General features: G+C 46.4%; 1 pseudogene; it reads left to right on the top strand.

Moving 5' to 3' along the window:
• Window positions 1-15,907, top strand: part of LOC132647075 (anthrax toxin receptor 1-like) — a 47,350-nt pseudogene that overhangs the window by 17,439 nt on the left and 14,004 nt on the right.

The raw sequence follows: 15,907 nt of genomic DNA, 5'->3' as shown, positions 1-15,907 counted from the left end.
TTTTTCACATAAATCTTGGCCTTCTGTTTTTCTTCATTTGTGAAGTTCGTTTGCCTCTGTTGATTAGATTGTTACTTTGGTGGGTTTTGAGAGGGTTGTTTTCAGTTCTTCCCAGATGACTGCCAGATGACTGGCCAAGATAGTCTATTCTTAGGCTCTTTGCTCAGCTGTTTCCTTTCCTGTGAATATTTTTAGTTTGATATAATCCCATTAGCCAGTTCTTATTATTTCCTGAGATGCTGGAGCCCATTTCAGAAAGTCCCTGTCTTACTTATGTGTGGAAGTGTTTTGCTTCTTCCTCTAGTAATTTCAGAGTTTTAGGTATTACAACTAAGTCAGTGATCCATTTTGGGTTGATTTATGTAGTAGGCCAGAGCCTACTACAAATGTCATCCTCCTACATGTGAATAACCCATTTTCCACCATCATTTGTAAAGAGACTGTCTTCTATTTCCAGTGTATTTTTAAGGATTTATTTTATTTTTAATTCTATGTATGCAGGAGTTGGGGGAGTATGTGTACATGAATACAGGTATCCTCAGAAGCCAGAAGGGAGGCATTGGATTCACGTGTGCTGAAGCTATAGGTGATCCTGAGCTACCTGATATCAGGTCTGACAACCAGACTTTAACCTCTTAACCAATGAGCCATTTCTCCAGCCCTCTAATGTATGCTGTTTGGTTTTGTTTTTAATACAGTCATGAATCAGGTGGCTGTGATTTATTCAGATTTATTTCTGAATCTTCTATTGGCCTACCTGTCTGTATTTGTCACTATGGCTCTGTAGTATAGTTTGAAGTCAAGAATTGTAGTCACCAGCATTGCTCTGCACCCCCATCCCCAGAGTTTGCTTTAACTCCCACGATGTTTTTGTTTGTGTGTCTTAGGATTGTATATTTAATTTCAACACCCAATCTAATTTTCTAAGAAAACAGTCTTCTTCTCCCGTGGCATCCCCTCCTCCCAGCTATTTTGAAGGACCCTGGAGCTACCATCTCTGTATGCCCAGGAATGGACTCTGATTTCCCATTCCTGCCTTTGCTTTTGGGAACTTATGAAGTGCCAAGCCACAGGACAGAGCTCTGCTAGGTGGCTTCTGGTGCCTGCCCCCATCTCTGCACCTTTGGTGGCCTTGTTGGGGAACACCATTCTTATCTTTGCCTCTTTTACTAAAGCATGAGTTATTTATTTTCTTTCTCATCAAAAAACAAAAACAAAAACAACACAGTTGAAATTGTGCCTTTTGATGAAATATTGAAATATTGGAGGTGATGAAAGAATTATAGCACAAACAATGGCTTCCCTCCACCACAAGGGCCCAGATGTGTCCTAGGGCCAGTGACCAGACCCACTTCAGCCTGGCCTTCCTATGTGGCCAAGGAAGTCTCCTCTCTTCCCGAGATGACTGACAGTAGTGATGCCTGCTCCTCTACCCACCACTTCACAAGAATCTATTGAATGTCTGTTAAATTCTAGTCACAAGACCTAGAAGACACAGCAGGGACCCAAACAGACTTGGGCCTAGGAAAAGGTCAGGCTTGTGGATGCAGAGGCTTTGTCAAAACCGGGAGTCCTAGAAGACCGACTGAGGCTGGAGCAGTGGAGGCAGCTTGGACAGGGAGGCAGTGACTTGTCACAGGAGGGTCTTGGACAGAGGCAAGAATGATACGATTTGATCTTCATCTTCAGAAGGCTCCGGCAGCCTCACCCAGAGTGAGTGGTAGAGGAGGCAGAGGGGCAGGTATTGTCCCAGCGGCCTTTGTGAGGTCGAATGGTGGCACAGCCCCTAGTGCTGTCGGGTTGGGATGTGGATCCATTTCTAGATAGTTCTGAAGGTGAACCAACACAGTTTGCTGATGAGTCAGGCAGGGAGAGGGGTGGGCTCCCAGTTTTCGTGGCTGAGTTCTGATGAGACAACCAGAGAATACTCTGTGCCTGTCCCAAAGTTTGAGTGACATGGTGTGGAGTAGTCCCCGTGAGAGCAGCAACCACAGGGACCTGTGCCAGGCCCTTTCACTGTGCCATTACAGTGTTCCAACAGCCTGGTAATCCACCCCTTCGGCTCCTTTCAGGCCTGCTCTCACATCAGTTTCATCCAAGATTAATAGTCTTCATTAGAACTTCTACCCACACAATTGCCGAGGTGAACAGGTTTTCATGCACTGGATCATCCATTCAGAAGAAAAAGTTTATCAGCGCAGATCACAGCAGCACCTTAGGGTGGAATCTCACCCTTGCCACTGTCTAATCGTGAGTGCTTGGACAGGTTCCTTCTGCTTTTTGTGATCAGTGTCCTTAGCTGTGGCACTGAAGAGCCGTCAAAAGGTGGGAGCTCTTGGGAGTGTTGTACTGCCTGTACTCAGCAGAGCCTGGCTGTGAGAGTTCCTAGCCAGTGTGTGCAGTGGCAATAGAGTCAGCACCTTTAACTTCGGGTCTCTGAGAGCAGAGACTTGCCCTCTTTGAGCCCAAGTTTTATCTCTTTGATACAAGGAGAATAGCCCCCACTCAGAGAGGTTATAGAGAGGTGAAGGCAGCATCTTTGAGCAGGGCTTTCTGTATCGTGTTCCCCAGGAAAGGTAGAGTCTCTTCTGACCTGAAGGCTCTTTCTTCCTTGTTTAAGTTGTGCATTTCCATCTCCACCATGAAGCTGAATCGGGAGGAAGGCCATCCTGACCCCTCCCAAAGGCTTGTGGTTTCCGTGTGAGGTTGGGGCGCTCAGCAAGCCCTGCTGCAGAGTTAGAAACGTGAGTGTGGGCATCCACATCCTGCCCTCCAGGGAGAAGTCTGCAGGACTCCACGTGGCCCCAGATGCCACTCCAGCCCCTCCCATCCTCTGCCCCACTTCCTCTTCCTGCCCCAACCTAGACCAAACAGCAGAAGAGCACATGGTGACAGCCACCAATTGCTCCTGCCTGTTTGTATGGGACGCGTGGATTCCATGTTGTTTCTGTTTCTGTTTGTTTGTTTTGCTTTGCTTTTTGCTTTCAGAGCTGACTGTGCAGTTCCCTTTGGCATCATTTGTGTGGCTGCCTCCCAGCCACATCTTTGAGGTGGCTTTTCCTGGCTTCGGCTGGTTTCTTGGTGCTCATCACTCTCTGGCTCATATAAGCATCTTCACCAGTGTGATTGTATGTCCCACTAGGTGCAGGGACATTTCAAGGCTCACCTCCAGTGTGGAAAGAAAATTTTGTCCATGTTACGAAAGAAGAAAATCTGAAAAGTAAATGGAGGCTCCCTGCAGAAAGTTCCTTACATTGTCGAAATCCGGCTCATTCTACTCTAGCTGTGGCTGAAGCCGGTGGGTGACGTACCACAAAGGCTTTTCCCTCTACTGCATTTGGGAACTATCAGAGCAATACAGCCTATTCGTGGTATTCAAACTGGTGTGTGTGGCTGTCAATAGCAAGGCGAAAATACTCTCGTGAGACTAACAAGATACTTTTGGGTTTCAGGGAACAGATCCATCAAGGCCTAGAAGAACTCCAGAAAGTTCTGCCAGGAGAAGACACTTACATGCACGAAGGATCTGAAAGGGTAAATTCAAGAAGGCTTGAAACTCTCAAGTATTAAGCATCCTATCGGAATATCGGTGTGGGGACGGCTGATGAGACAGAGCATATGGAGTGAGGAGACTAATTATGCCCAGTAATGTGAGAGCAAAAATTTCCCCACCCCATAATCTCATAACAGCTGCATTCAAAAGTACTAAGGGAATGGTTTTTCCTCCTTAGCCAGTGCTTAGATGTCATTCATGAACTCTGCCACACAAGTCCCCTCAGTTCCCAAGGTGACCTTTGTGGCTGGCAGCCTCAATGGCTGAGATGGGATTTCAGTACCTTTGGCTTTAAAGGAAATCTTTCCAAGACTCTGAGAAGAGCTCCATCCTTGTCAGCAATTAGCTGACTTCAATGTGAGAGTCCCTTTACCTGGACATCAGCACTGGCATTTTTAGAGAGACCTGGAGCAGTCACGTTAAGAGTCAAGACAGCATATGGACGCCAGCTCCCTGGACCTGCATGAGTGCTCCTGACCTGGCAGGCAGCGTTGTGTAGCTAATGGTCTAGCGGCGTCTTCATGTGTTTTCAGGCCGGTGAGCAGATTTACCATGAAAGCAGTCAAGGTAAGACTGTAGCAACACTGTGCAGTGTCTCACGTGTATCTCTCAACTTTTGCTTCTGGAAGAGAATTCTTTCACATTTCAAAGTACATGTGTGTCACGGTCCATAAAACCTCTCCATTCATTTATCACAAAGAAGAAATACGAAGGAATGCTTAGAAAGATGGCTTATATCAAGCCAAATTCTACCATGCCGTGCCAGGAAACATGTTATAAAAACAATTAAGATTCCATTATGGCCACAGTCTGCAATTCCCATGAATAGCTTTGCATGGCAAATTCATTAAATTAATAAATGTTTGGCTGGGTTAGTAAGCTCTTGGGTTTTTGTGTCAGATGTAATTATCTTGTCTCTCTCTGGGCTCCTGCGGTTGGATCTGACATTTAGATCAAGTTTAGCTTAAACGTCCTTTCACTGAAATATGAACACCTAAAGTATGCTTAACAATGTCCTTAGAAAGAGAGACACAATGATCATCATTATTCTGGTTATTATTCATCTCCCTCATGGAGAACATTCCAGTATGTCACCCTAGTCTCTTCGATGAGATTCCATATAACTGGGAATCCCCCAAAAGCCATGTCCTGTTTGATTGTAACAACTGCAACAAGTAGGGTAGGCCCCAAACTCACTGAGCAAAATCAATCTTCTCTTACCGGAAGTCTAAATATTGGAAGAATTCAGTAGATTTTTCCAACAGCTGTAACACATCTGGTCAACTTGCAAATTCTGATAAATGGTATGTTTTCAGCAAGCTGTCTTCCAAGTGTGGCACGTGTGGTCAGCTATAGCATTCAAGAAGGACCAATGCAGTCCAAGTGTGGAATTCGCCACAGGCCCGTGACTGGAGCTGTTTGCAGTGCCTGACCTGCTCAGCAGCCGTGTCATCAGGTCAGCCTACACGTTGAGATGTGGCTGAGAAACCCGGAAGTCTGACGCCGCAAAGGCATTCTCCACGCTGGAGATGCTTCCACACATGAAAATAAAATCGGTGATTCTCCCCATCTTCATTTTCAGGGACTGAGCTTATGAAGAGATAAAAATCTCAGGGGGCAGTGGGGCGGCCTCTGGTGGCTCAGGATGAGTGAGAGGGTTTTGCTGTTTTGAGCAAGATATAGGACAGCGAGTGTCATCATTGCACTAACTGACAAATGGGGAGCTAAATGTAGGCCTCTGCTACTTGGAGACAGAGGTGAGTAACTACCGTCATATCTCAGTGTGGAGACAGGACCTGGCATGCAGTCCAGGCCCAGGAGAGCATGATGTGTGCCTGGCATGTGTGAGGAGACCAGGGCCTTTCTCTGGCATGAGCCCGCTCTGTATTCAGGCAAAACAATAGTCGTTCTTGGTAAAACATGAAAGAGTTTCATTTGTAAAATAATCACAATAATTCATTTTTAAAGCCAATGTTCGCATCTCACACATGGCAAACTGTCTCCTACTTCAAAAACAATCTACCATGCCTTTGTTGAGGCGCTTTATTACTTCAGCAGCTTCAAAATGTCATATCCATTTTAAGAAAAAAGTGTTGGCAGCAATTTTCTTCCTTTTCCCCTCATATTTTTCTACCAAAGCAATTGAGGCGAAAGAGCTTCTTGAGGTGCATAAGAACTAGTCTGCCAGAGTAACGTTCAGATCCTCAGCCCAGGAAAGCAAGCTGACCAGAGCTCATGCAACACTCTTTGTAGCTCTCTGTATTTCTCCTTCCCGTCCCTTTACTAAGGTTTTTTTTTCTTCTTTAAAATCTTTTAAAATGATTTTACAAAAATATTTGTTCTGTGTATGAGTATTTTGCCCACATATATGTATGTGCATTATGTTGCCTGTAGAAGTGCAAAGAGGGTGCCAGATGCCCTGGAACTGGAGTTTTGTGTGGTTGTGAGCCACTATGGGAGTGAGATTTGAATGCTCTTGGCACTTGAGTCACAGCTGGCTGTGAGTCTTCTGATGTGGGTGCTGAGAATCAGCCCGGGGCCCCCTGAAAGAGCACTGCACACTCCAAACTGCTGAGCCATCTCTCCAGCCCTCCTTTCCTTTTCTTTTCTTTTTTTTAAAAATTTTTATTTAACTTTTATTAATTATACTTTATTCCTTTTGTATCCCCCCATAAGCCCCTCCCTCCTCCCCTCCTGGTCCCACCCTCCCCCCCCTTTCTGCATGCATGCCTCTCCCCAAGTCCACTGATAGGGGAGGTCCTCCTATCCTTCTTTCTGATTTTTTTTTTTTTTTTTTTTTTGTTCTTCTCAATGCAGTTTATTCAGGAACCTTGAACAATCTTCTGACCCTGGGGAAAGCCAGCCCAAAGCTTAAAATAGCCTCTGGGTAGCCAACCCCAGCATGCCTCGTGGGCAATGCAGATAGGTCCACATACACGGAAGCAAGCCAGATCCTCAGTATTAGCCAAATATGGAGTTGTTTGTGACAGAGAGCACTCACCGTTGGGAAGGTGGAAGGCAGAAACCAGCTCCATCTTTAAGGCGCGGCATTACGCAGCTCTCCACAGTTCCCCCTTTTTGTTTTAGACACATCAGGCAAGAGTAGAGGTCTGATCTCTGATATTAGAAATAAATTGGGACTTTGTACCGATGTTCATTTAGGTGTCATCCACCCAAAGAGCATCAGACCCGACCGATACCTTTTTCTCAGAGGCAGGACCTGGGGCATCAACCCGCATGCAATCAGACATGCTCTTCTCTGGGTCCAAAGCAGCTGACCCTGAGTGCAGTGCTTAGCCTCGCATCCTGAGCGTAACATTTTAGCTTTTGATGGTAGCCAACCATTCTTGGGGAGACTGTCTTGCTTCAATGGCTGTAAAGGCCTGAATGATCATGGCTGCATTACACTGTTGTGAGATTCTAATCTTTCATATACACCACAGGCAAACCAAGGAGACCAACACCAGAAGGCCTGTTAACGCTCCCATGCCCGCCCATTCCTTCAGATGATTCATGGCTGCAGCAATCCATGATGATATCCTGTGGCTAGTCCTGCGTCCACTCTGGTAGAATGGCCACTCTCAGCTGCTCCATCATAGCATCGAATTCTTCAGTCCAATTACCAAAAGCTTCAAGAGAAAAAGGCCAAGTAACATATAATGGCAAACCCATTAGAATTAAACCTGACTTTTCAACAGAGACTATGAAAGCCAGAAGGGCCTGGACAGATATCATGCAGACCCTAAGAGAACACAGATGTCAGCCCAGGCTACTATACCCTGCAAAACTCTCAGTCCTCATAGATGGAGAAAACAAGATATTCAATGACAAAAACAAATTTCAACAATACCTACATACAAATCCAGCATTACAGAAGACACTGGAAGGGAAAATACAACCCAAGAAAACTAGCTACATTCAAGAAAACACAGGAAATAAATAACTCCTTTCCTTTTCTTTATGCTCTCAAACATTACTGTCCAGAAGGAGGGATCCCCAAGGCCTCACCCCCTAGAAGCTATTGACAGCTGATGGCTGGAGAGAGAGAGAGAGAGAAAGAGTCGTTTTTCTCCAGAGGTGTAGTCACTGTAGAGGACCTGTATCCCAGTGCATGAGCCCATGGATATATTGAAGTCTCATCACAGACACAGGCTCTCTCAGAACCAGGGAGACTTTTACACAGAAGGAAAAAGATACGGAGTTGTGGTGGGACAGATACTGGAAGACATTGATGGCAGCATTACAATTCCCGAGGGCTTTTACCCACTCTTTACTTTAAACTGAGCTCCATCCACAAATGTGACGTGGTGTGTTTGTTCATTCTGAGCTTATAATGGCTACGCTGTAGAGACACACGAGAGAGCAAGGCATGGTTGCTGGGCACTACCACGAAATGCCTTCCTTCTCTCTCCTATGTGTACATGCCTAGCCTGGTAAACACAAATTAACATGACAGATGCCCTAGCCATCTGGGGAGCAGTAGATTTCTGTATGCTAAACTTAAAACCATGTGGTGGAATGTGAAGCGGCTTATTCAGGCACCAAGAAATGGTCCAATGCAGTAAAAAGTCCTAATAAGGAAATAAAGCACATGATGAGTGAGAGGGGTTTAAAGTCGACGTTAGCCAGGAGCAATTTCAGTATGGCACATACAGACTTGGAAGGCACTCAGCATGCTGATGCCAACAGAAGGAAGTGTTCCCAGACAAGACAAAGAGCACGGACCCTCCCTTCTCAACGACACCCCACAAAGCCCAGCTAGAGGACAGGAGTCCCAGAGTGGATGTGGATGAGGCCAGGGCTGCACTGGGTCTTAAAAGTTCTTTTCATTCTGAATACAGCAGGAAAGATTCCCAACATCAAGGAGGAAAGACAAGTTCTGTCCCGTCTAGAAGTCACTGTGGGAAAGGAGTGGGTTTGACTTCTAATTGGAGAGAGATAATATGAACCAAACCAGTATGCACATATTGGCACTTGGTGCTTAGTGTTTATTATTTTGGGGGTGCCTGTTCTGTGTGTTCCTGTTTTCTATCCTAGACACAGGAAACCTGGAAAAGAAGTACCAAAGCAAATCAAATACCTTTAAAAAGTCAAATATCACTCAGCCAAAACCTGGATATTTTTCAGGTGATGCCTTCTCAATGATTACTGTAGGGAAATTCCTGGCTACCTATTCAAACATGGACTTAGCATTAGACCACTTTGCTCCACAGCTGTGAGAAAGGTCTGGTTCATAAATGATTCTGCCTATTACAGCATCACCCTATCAGAGAGCTCTGCACAGTGTCCCTGGACACTTTACAGAATGAAGCCAAGCGTCCACTCAAGCACATCTGATACCAACAGCCATATTCCTTTCTAATCCTGTGTGGCCATCCCAAACAGAAAAGAAGTCAATAAACCTACTTCAGGAACAACAATGGTGGGCATTTTTCCTACATGTGTGATGTGGTTTACCTGCATCAGTCATTCCTCTTCCTCCTTCCAGAGCTGTCACTCAAGCCTGCTTTGGCAGGGGTCCCCCTAAACTACCTTCTGGTCCACATGCTTTACATAAGCCTTTGATGGAGCACAGGCTCCTTGGGATCTAGATTGCTCCTTTACTGCATCATCTGCCACACGGTAGGTGCTCAGGGAACACTGCATTGTTGGTGGCAGTCTTGAAATCAAGGAAAAGACACCTGTCTCTATGACTCCCTTTAACATCCTCTGTCTCCTCAACACAGGCCAACAGACCTCGAGACCTTGGTGTGATCGTTTACTGCTTTGGCGTGAAGGATTTCAATGAAACTCAGGTATGAGCCCTGCTCTCCACCTGTTTGGAAGCATGCTGGGCTCGGGAGCAGTGGGCAGGGAGTGCACTCAGCATGGCCGAGGCGACTGCAGAATGCCTATCCCTTAAGTAGGAAGTTTCTCTAGGACAAGAACTAACTTCTGGCTGTGTGAATAATGCAACATCTTCTGCTGAGGTTTGGGGGTCAGAGCACAGAGCACCAGGGCACATTTCTCTTGTTTAACTTTCCTGGTAACATTGAGTCACCAAGGTGTCGACACAGGTTTCAATTAAGTTAGAATGCTTTCTAAAGATTTTAATTTGACAAGTACAATTTTCTTTTTCTCTTTTTTTAATTTTCTTTTTGTAATTTTATTTTTTTTCTTATCAGTTACATTTTATTAACTCTGTTTCCCAGCTGTATCCCACTCCCTCATTCCATCCCAATCTCACCCTCCCTCCCTTATCTCCACCGTGCCCCTTTCCAAGTCCACTGATGGGGGGACCTCCTCCCCATTCATCTGATCCTGTTTTATCAGGTATCTTCAGGACTGGCTGCAAAGTCCTCCTCTGTGGCCTAACAGGACTGCTCCTCCCTTGGGGGTGGGGAGATCAAAGAGCCAGCCATTGAGTTCCTGTTAGAAATAGTCCTTGTTCCCTTTACTATGGGACAATTTTCTTTTTCAAGTGAATACTTTTTCTTTGTTAAAAATGTAATGTGTTTTCAATGCAAAAATGTAAGACTAGTTGGAGAAGTGTGCCCGGAAGTAGAAACCTGCTACCATCCTAATAAGAGCTCTCCCTTGCGGCTCATTGCTGTTTTTGTTCTAGTGGCACAGTACTCTAAGTTATTAAGTGAATAACATAGGATTACAAAGCAGTGAGAACAGTCCTGCCCACTTTTAGGGGAAAACGCACACATATTTGCACTGAAAAAGTATGACAGTCTATACATACCCAACTGTCAATAAGGATCACCTACAAATACACAAGCAGAGTCCATTATGAACAGGCCTTGGTTTCCTTCATTTTACCTCTTACAGTTTTCCTAAATTTTCTTTTTTTGAGAATCGGTGTGTTACTTTTGCAATCAGTGAAAACAATGAAAAAGAATGTTAAAACTGCCACAGCCTCTGCAGTCCCAGAACTATGAATGTTGGGGTCCCTGGTCAGCTGCTCCTTGTCCTAGGTCTCCTGCTTCGTGAAATGGAAGACACAATGGACCTGTCCCTCCTGAGACCTTTCATCAGCTTGGTGCAAAAACAAGGCCTGGGTTTAGTTCTCAGGTTGCTCTGAGAGAAGCCCAGTGTGTCTGATTTGGATAGAAACAAGCCAGTGGTCCCCATATCTACTGCTTCACCCCAAGTCTTGTGTTCATCCAGCTGGCCAGTCTTACCTCTGCTCCCAAGAAGGAAAAGATTCAAACAAATGCAGAGTTGGTGTTGCCCCTCACCTGCTCCAGGCATTCCCTGGTTAGCTCAATGCCTCTGAGGGCCCCTTAGTGAGGCCCTGAGCCTGGTGAAGGCTCCAGGCTCCTCAGGGTTCAGAACATTGGTTTGATGTCCCTGCCCTGTGCCCACATAGTAACTTTCCATAGTCTTCCACGTCTTCCATGCCTGACGTCTCTGCACATGTTTGTGTGTCTGTGTGTTCTCGGTTGGCTCAAATCACAGAAAGTAAGGACCACATGTTTCCTGTGAATGATGGCTTCCAGGCTCTTCAAGGCATCATCCACTCGGTGAGTGCAGGCTTCCTCTGAACAGCTGATCTATGGTTAAGATTTCTCTCCCTCCCAGCATCCCCGACTCCTGCCTACTCCGCCATGCACACTTGGTTGTTCTGTAAGACAGCTCAGGTTTCACAGCTCAGGAGTTCAATCGGACCCTTCCCAGAAACTCCCTCAGACCAAGACTCGTTGCAAAAGCAAGAGGTTTATTAACCATTGTACAACGGGGTCACCCCTGCCGGTCAGCAAAGAGTGGCACCGGGAGACAAAAACCTTTAGGTTTTTAAAAGAAAAATTGTGGGAGATTTGAAGTTCTAGTTTTGGCAATTTAGGATTGGATGAGGAAACTATAAAGTAAGATAATTGGTTAGTCTTAGGTGCTCAAGCTTGGCCAGTCCTGCCAAGTGTGGATGCAGCTGCAATTTAAGGTGGGGGTGGTTAGCTCATCCTTGAAGATTAGGGGCTACAGATTTTTGGCTGGAGGTCAAAAGCTACTCAGAAGAAGTCTAGGTTTGTTGCTAAGAAACGCTATCTCAAGGACAAGGGTCTGGTCCTCCTTTTGCTGAGTGAAGGTCATTGCTTGCTTGCCCTTTTTTTATATCTGTCCTCACAGATAGGGTCATATTCCTTCACTCTCTGGAAAGGTACTAAGAGGCTTTAGCTTAACCTGGACCTAAAACTCAAAACTATAGGCTTTAGAAGACATACAGGTTACAAAGTTAGTCTAACCCTTTCAGTTCTTCCGCATGAGAGAGCATTCCTTCACATATCTTTGTGTCTGCCGTGCTCTAGGTCTGCCGTCAGCCTTTCAACCCTGCTTCTTTTCTTTCTCCTGTGCCAACTCTATTCTACAAGCTGAAGAGGACTCTGCCCCGGCAGCAAGCCAAAACCCCAATCAACCTGTGTTCTCAGAGTCTGGGCCTCCTGACTCGCTCCTAGCTCACCCAGCCGTGACTAAACAAGGCAGCCACCAGCCAAGGTAACACCTATTTTGTAAAAAGCATCTAACTAGTTACAAAGTAAATCGTTACAAAACAAAAAGTCAGGCAGAGCTACACTTGCAATGCAAGTCAGCTGAGATCTTTCCCAAGACTCCCCACTGCAATCAGCCAATGTGGATCCCGAAACCCACACACCAGGAGTGCTTTAGACCATGGATACCTGTAAGCAGATGTTTTCAGAATATGAAAAGCAGTCTTACTTCAGGCTGGGAATGTCTATCTTAAATGTGTATGGACTTTGTTTACTGAAAAATGGAAAGAATTAGGAAAATAGAGGGCTTTCCCACCCAGTTGTTAGTCCACAGGGGAGGAATTTCCTACATTAAAGAATGTTTGGATGGGTGGGCAGGATGGCTCAGTAGGTAGAAGTGGTTGCTGCCAAACATGACTCCCTGAGGTCAATCCCCAGAGAACCCCCATGGTGGAAGCAGAACCAGCTCCTCTAACCGCCCCTCAACTCTGCACACGTGTGTAAAACTTTCTGGGGTCACCGTGGCCTACTTGGTAATATAAGAACCAGAACTCAAGCACCTTGTGAAACAGCAGCCTCATACTACAAAATATTAACAGAAGGACTCTGTACTGCCCATGGAGCCTGTAGAAGCTGTGCAGGGGGGTGGGGTGGGGGAGGGTGCTTTGTGAGAAGGTGGGCTGACCAGAGGGCTGAAAAACACTAAGGGAGGTGGGTGACCCAGAGATGAGGAAGCCTGATTCCAGCCTCCGCCCCAGGGGCTGGAGAAGAGCAGAGCTTATCCTGGGGGTGGTAATGGCAGTGCTGACTGTGGGTGGCTTCGGGGGTGGTAGAGAATAAGCCAGCACATTGGCCTGGAACAAATTTGCAAAAGCATTGAAGAGTTTTAACTGCACCCGAAGGCAGTGGGAGTTGTCACTGTAACACTTGTTTTAGCTAACCTGTAAAATAATTGCAGATTTGGGGGGTCGAATGTAGTAAGGCTTTATTTTCTGAGTTCTAACTAAGCCCAGTCCTGCTTAGCTTCCGAGATCATAGGAGATCAGATACACTCAGCATGGTATAGCTGTAGGCATGTGATGTTTCAGTACAGACACAAAAGGTCAGGCATGTGACGTCCCGGCACCTAGAGACAACTGCAGACTGTGATGTCCTGATACACAACTGCAGACTGTGACGTCCCGATACACAACTGCAGACTGTGGCGTCCCGATACATAGAAACAACTGCAGACCGTGACTTCCCGATATACAACTGCAGACTGTGACGTCCCGATACACAACTGCAGACTGTGACATCCCGATACACAACTGCAGACCGTGATGTCCCGGCACCTAGAAACAACTGCAGACCGTGACGTCCCGGCACATACACATACCATAGACAGTGTGACGTCCCAGTACATACAACTGCAGAGAGTGTCCTGCCTCAGTACACACAACAGTGTAATAGCTCCATAGAAACACAACAGCAGACAGTGTGACGTCACAATACCTTTACACACCGTGCCCTGATCAGACCAGGGCATGAGCATCCTCAGTGCTCTACCAGTTTCTGTGTTCGGGGAATTTTAGTTTTTCTCTATGCGTGTGCGTAGGAGTGTAGAGGCGCCAGAGAGAGCAGCTCCGTCAGAGACCCACACCGGGGCAGCTTCTGAATGGAGCCATGTTCTTGGCCCCGTTGAAGCTCTTGTGAGCCAGATGACCAGGGTCTTTCATGAGTCAGTTCCTACACAAATAATCAGCATTTCTACCTGTGAGAATCTGGGTTGTCCTTGAATGTGCCAACATTAATGACCCCCCAAGCTCAATGTGAGCCAGGCTGTTTGTAAAACTGCTCCCACCCCCAAAGTGAAATAACTCAAGGATGTGTTACAGGTTCTAGCAGGACAGTGTCCCGAGAAGGAAAAAATAATAATAATTGCAGACTTTAGTCTCCAGACTTGAGCTGAATGGCGGCATTCTTAGGAGCTTTTTCCTGGGAGTAATATCGGTTTTGATCCTCCCCAGACTGGAACCCCGTGTTTATGGTGGCTGTTAACTGGTTTGCCTGGACAGAGAGAGACAAGTTTGGCAGTGCTCATCCTTCTCAAGTCAGACAGTGATAATTATGGCTTAAGAGTTGGCTGGCTGCTTTTAAGAGGTGGGTTCTGTTTCCTTTCCAGTATCAGGAACGAAAGCCATCATTTCCCCCCAACACCTGAGGGATCTACTCCCGCTCATTCTGATCACGGAACTGTGGCTGGACATCTTCTCGTAATAAAATAGGACTGGACTTAATTATCTAAAATTATTATTGCAGAGCAGCTTCTGATGACTCAGACAGGTCACAGAGGTTTCTGCATTTCTGAGCTTCCAATAAAGGGCTCATACTGATTCACCCATCAGGTGCTCACTGGGAGGCTGGAAAGGTGGCTCACAGTTGCTTGCCTGGCATTTGTGAGGCCCTGGGTTCTGTCCCCAGCATTACCCCGAACCATAAAAAGAAAAGAAAATGCTGATTGCAAGCCTCTTGCTATAGATACTGGCCTTTCAGTTGAGTGAAGCAGGAAGTGACCTCTTTCCGAAAAGGCAGAAAGCCTATGGGAGAGACCCATGGAAAGCCAAAACTATGAAGTTAGATTGTAACAAATGGTATAAAGAAATAACATAGGCCTCAGGTGAATACTGAAGGGGACAGCAGTGACCCAGGCTCCTCTTAGAAGAGAACCTAGAAGATGAAAGGCAGCTGCCGGCGTGGAAATGCAGGGAGTGTGGTCTTGAGATGAATGGTAGAATGAACAGGCCGTGTGTAAGATAGAGCTTGGCAGGTGAGATGAAGGCTGTAATCTTTGCTCTAGCACAGCAGTGTTCAGAGTCTGGGAACAGAAAAGCCATCCCCCAAGGCTTAGGAAAAGAAGTCATGGTGGCATTTTACCCACAATCCCCTGGAAGATGAATAGCTACTCAGAACCAGTAGTGACAAGGTCTGTGCCTGTGAGAGGAAGAAGAAATGTCACTAGGAGTGACACTTGGGGAGGTGGGGGGGGAGGGCGGGAAACAGGGTGACAGCTGCTCTCTGAGGAAGCCTCTATTATCCCTCTAGGCCAGGCCATGGATCTACAGGCAGGTTGGATAAACTGCCATACCTGATGTTCAGAATGGTGGGCCAGGAAACCTACACCCAGTGGTGTCTCCAGAAGCCCCACCTTTTCCAGCTGGGGAAGCAGGGAGTAGATACTGGATGCCCAGGAGTTCTTTTCCCAGGGGACAGTCATTCCCGGGTCTTCATCAGCCTCTCTCTGATGCCTGTTTTGACCATTTCAACATCCCTCAAGCCTCCCTGTACTTATCTGCCAGAGTTAAAAAAAAAAAATCTGTTGTGTCCATCTGTGGGAGATAGAGGCCAGAAGGAAGTCAGCAGTTGGGGTAAACTTACTTTTAACAAATGCCCCATAACCCTGTTCAGTATCAGTCCATTTAAAAACCCTATCACTGTCAGGCAGTTCATATTTTGTTGCCATTTGCTGGCAAGGAAGCTGATGTCCAGAGCTCCAGGGGGAAGCCCACAGTTCCTCCTCTCTCTGTGTCTTTAAGGAAGTAAAAGTAAAAGCCACTCTGTGCAGCCCTGGGCTGAACAAGCCATTCAACCCTCACTGAAACCATTCAGTGATTGGTTGGGTGGTTGGAAGTGTGTGGTAAATTGGCCAGGACCACACATCGCAGCAAGCGAGCGGTGATTCAGGAGACGTTACCTGTGTCCACTCAGGGGAATGATCCCCCAGCTCTGCTGAGTTTCAGCCAGAAACAGCTCCGTTTCAGAGAGGGAGCCTCTGAGGACCAGCTACAGACCACAGGAGACATCTCAACACAATTCGCACGGTCACACAAAGGCAACAGAGTCC

The sequence above is a fragment of the Meriones unguiculatus genome, chromosome 14 (assembly GCF_030254825.1).
Source record: "Meriones unguiculatus strain TT.TT164.6M chromosome 14, Bangor_MerUng_6.1, whole genome shotgun sequence".
Taxonomy (NCBI): Eukaryota; Metazoa; Chordata; class Mammalia; order Rodentia; family Muridae; genus Meriones; species Meriones unguiculatus.
Note: the sequence above shows the minus strand (reverse complement) of the source record. Positions and strands in the feature narration are given on the sequence as shown.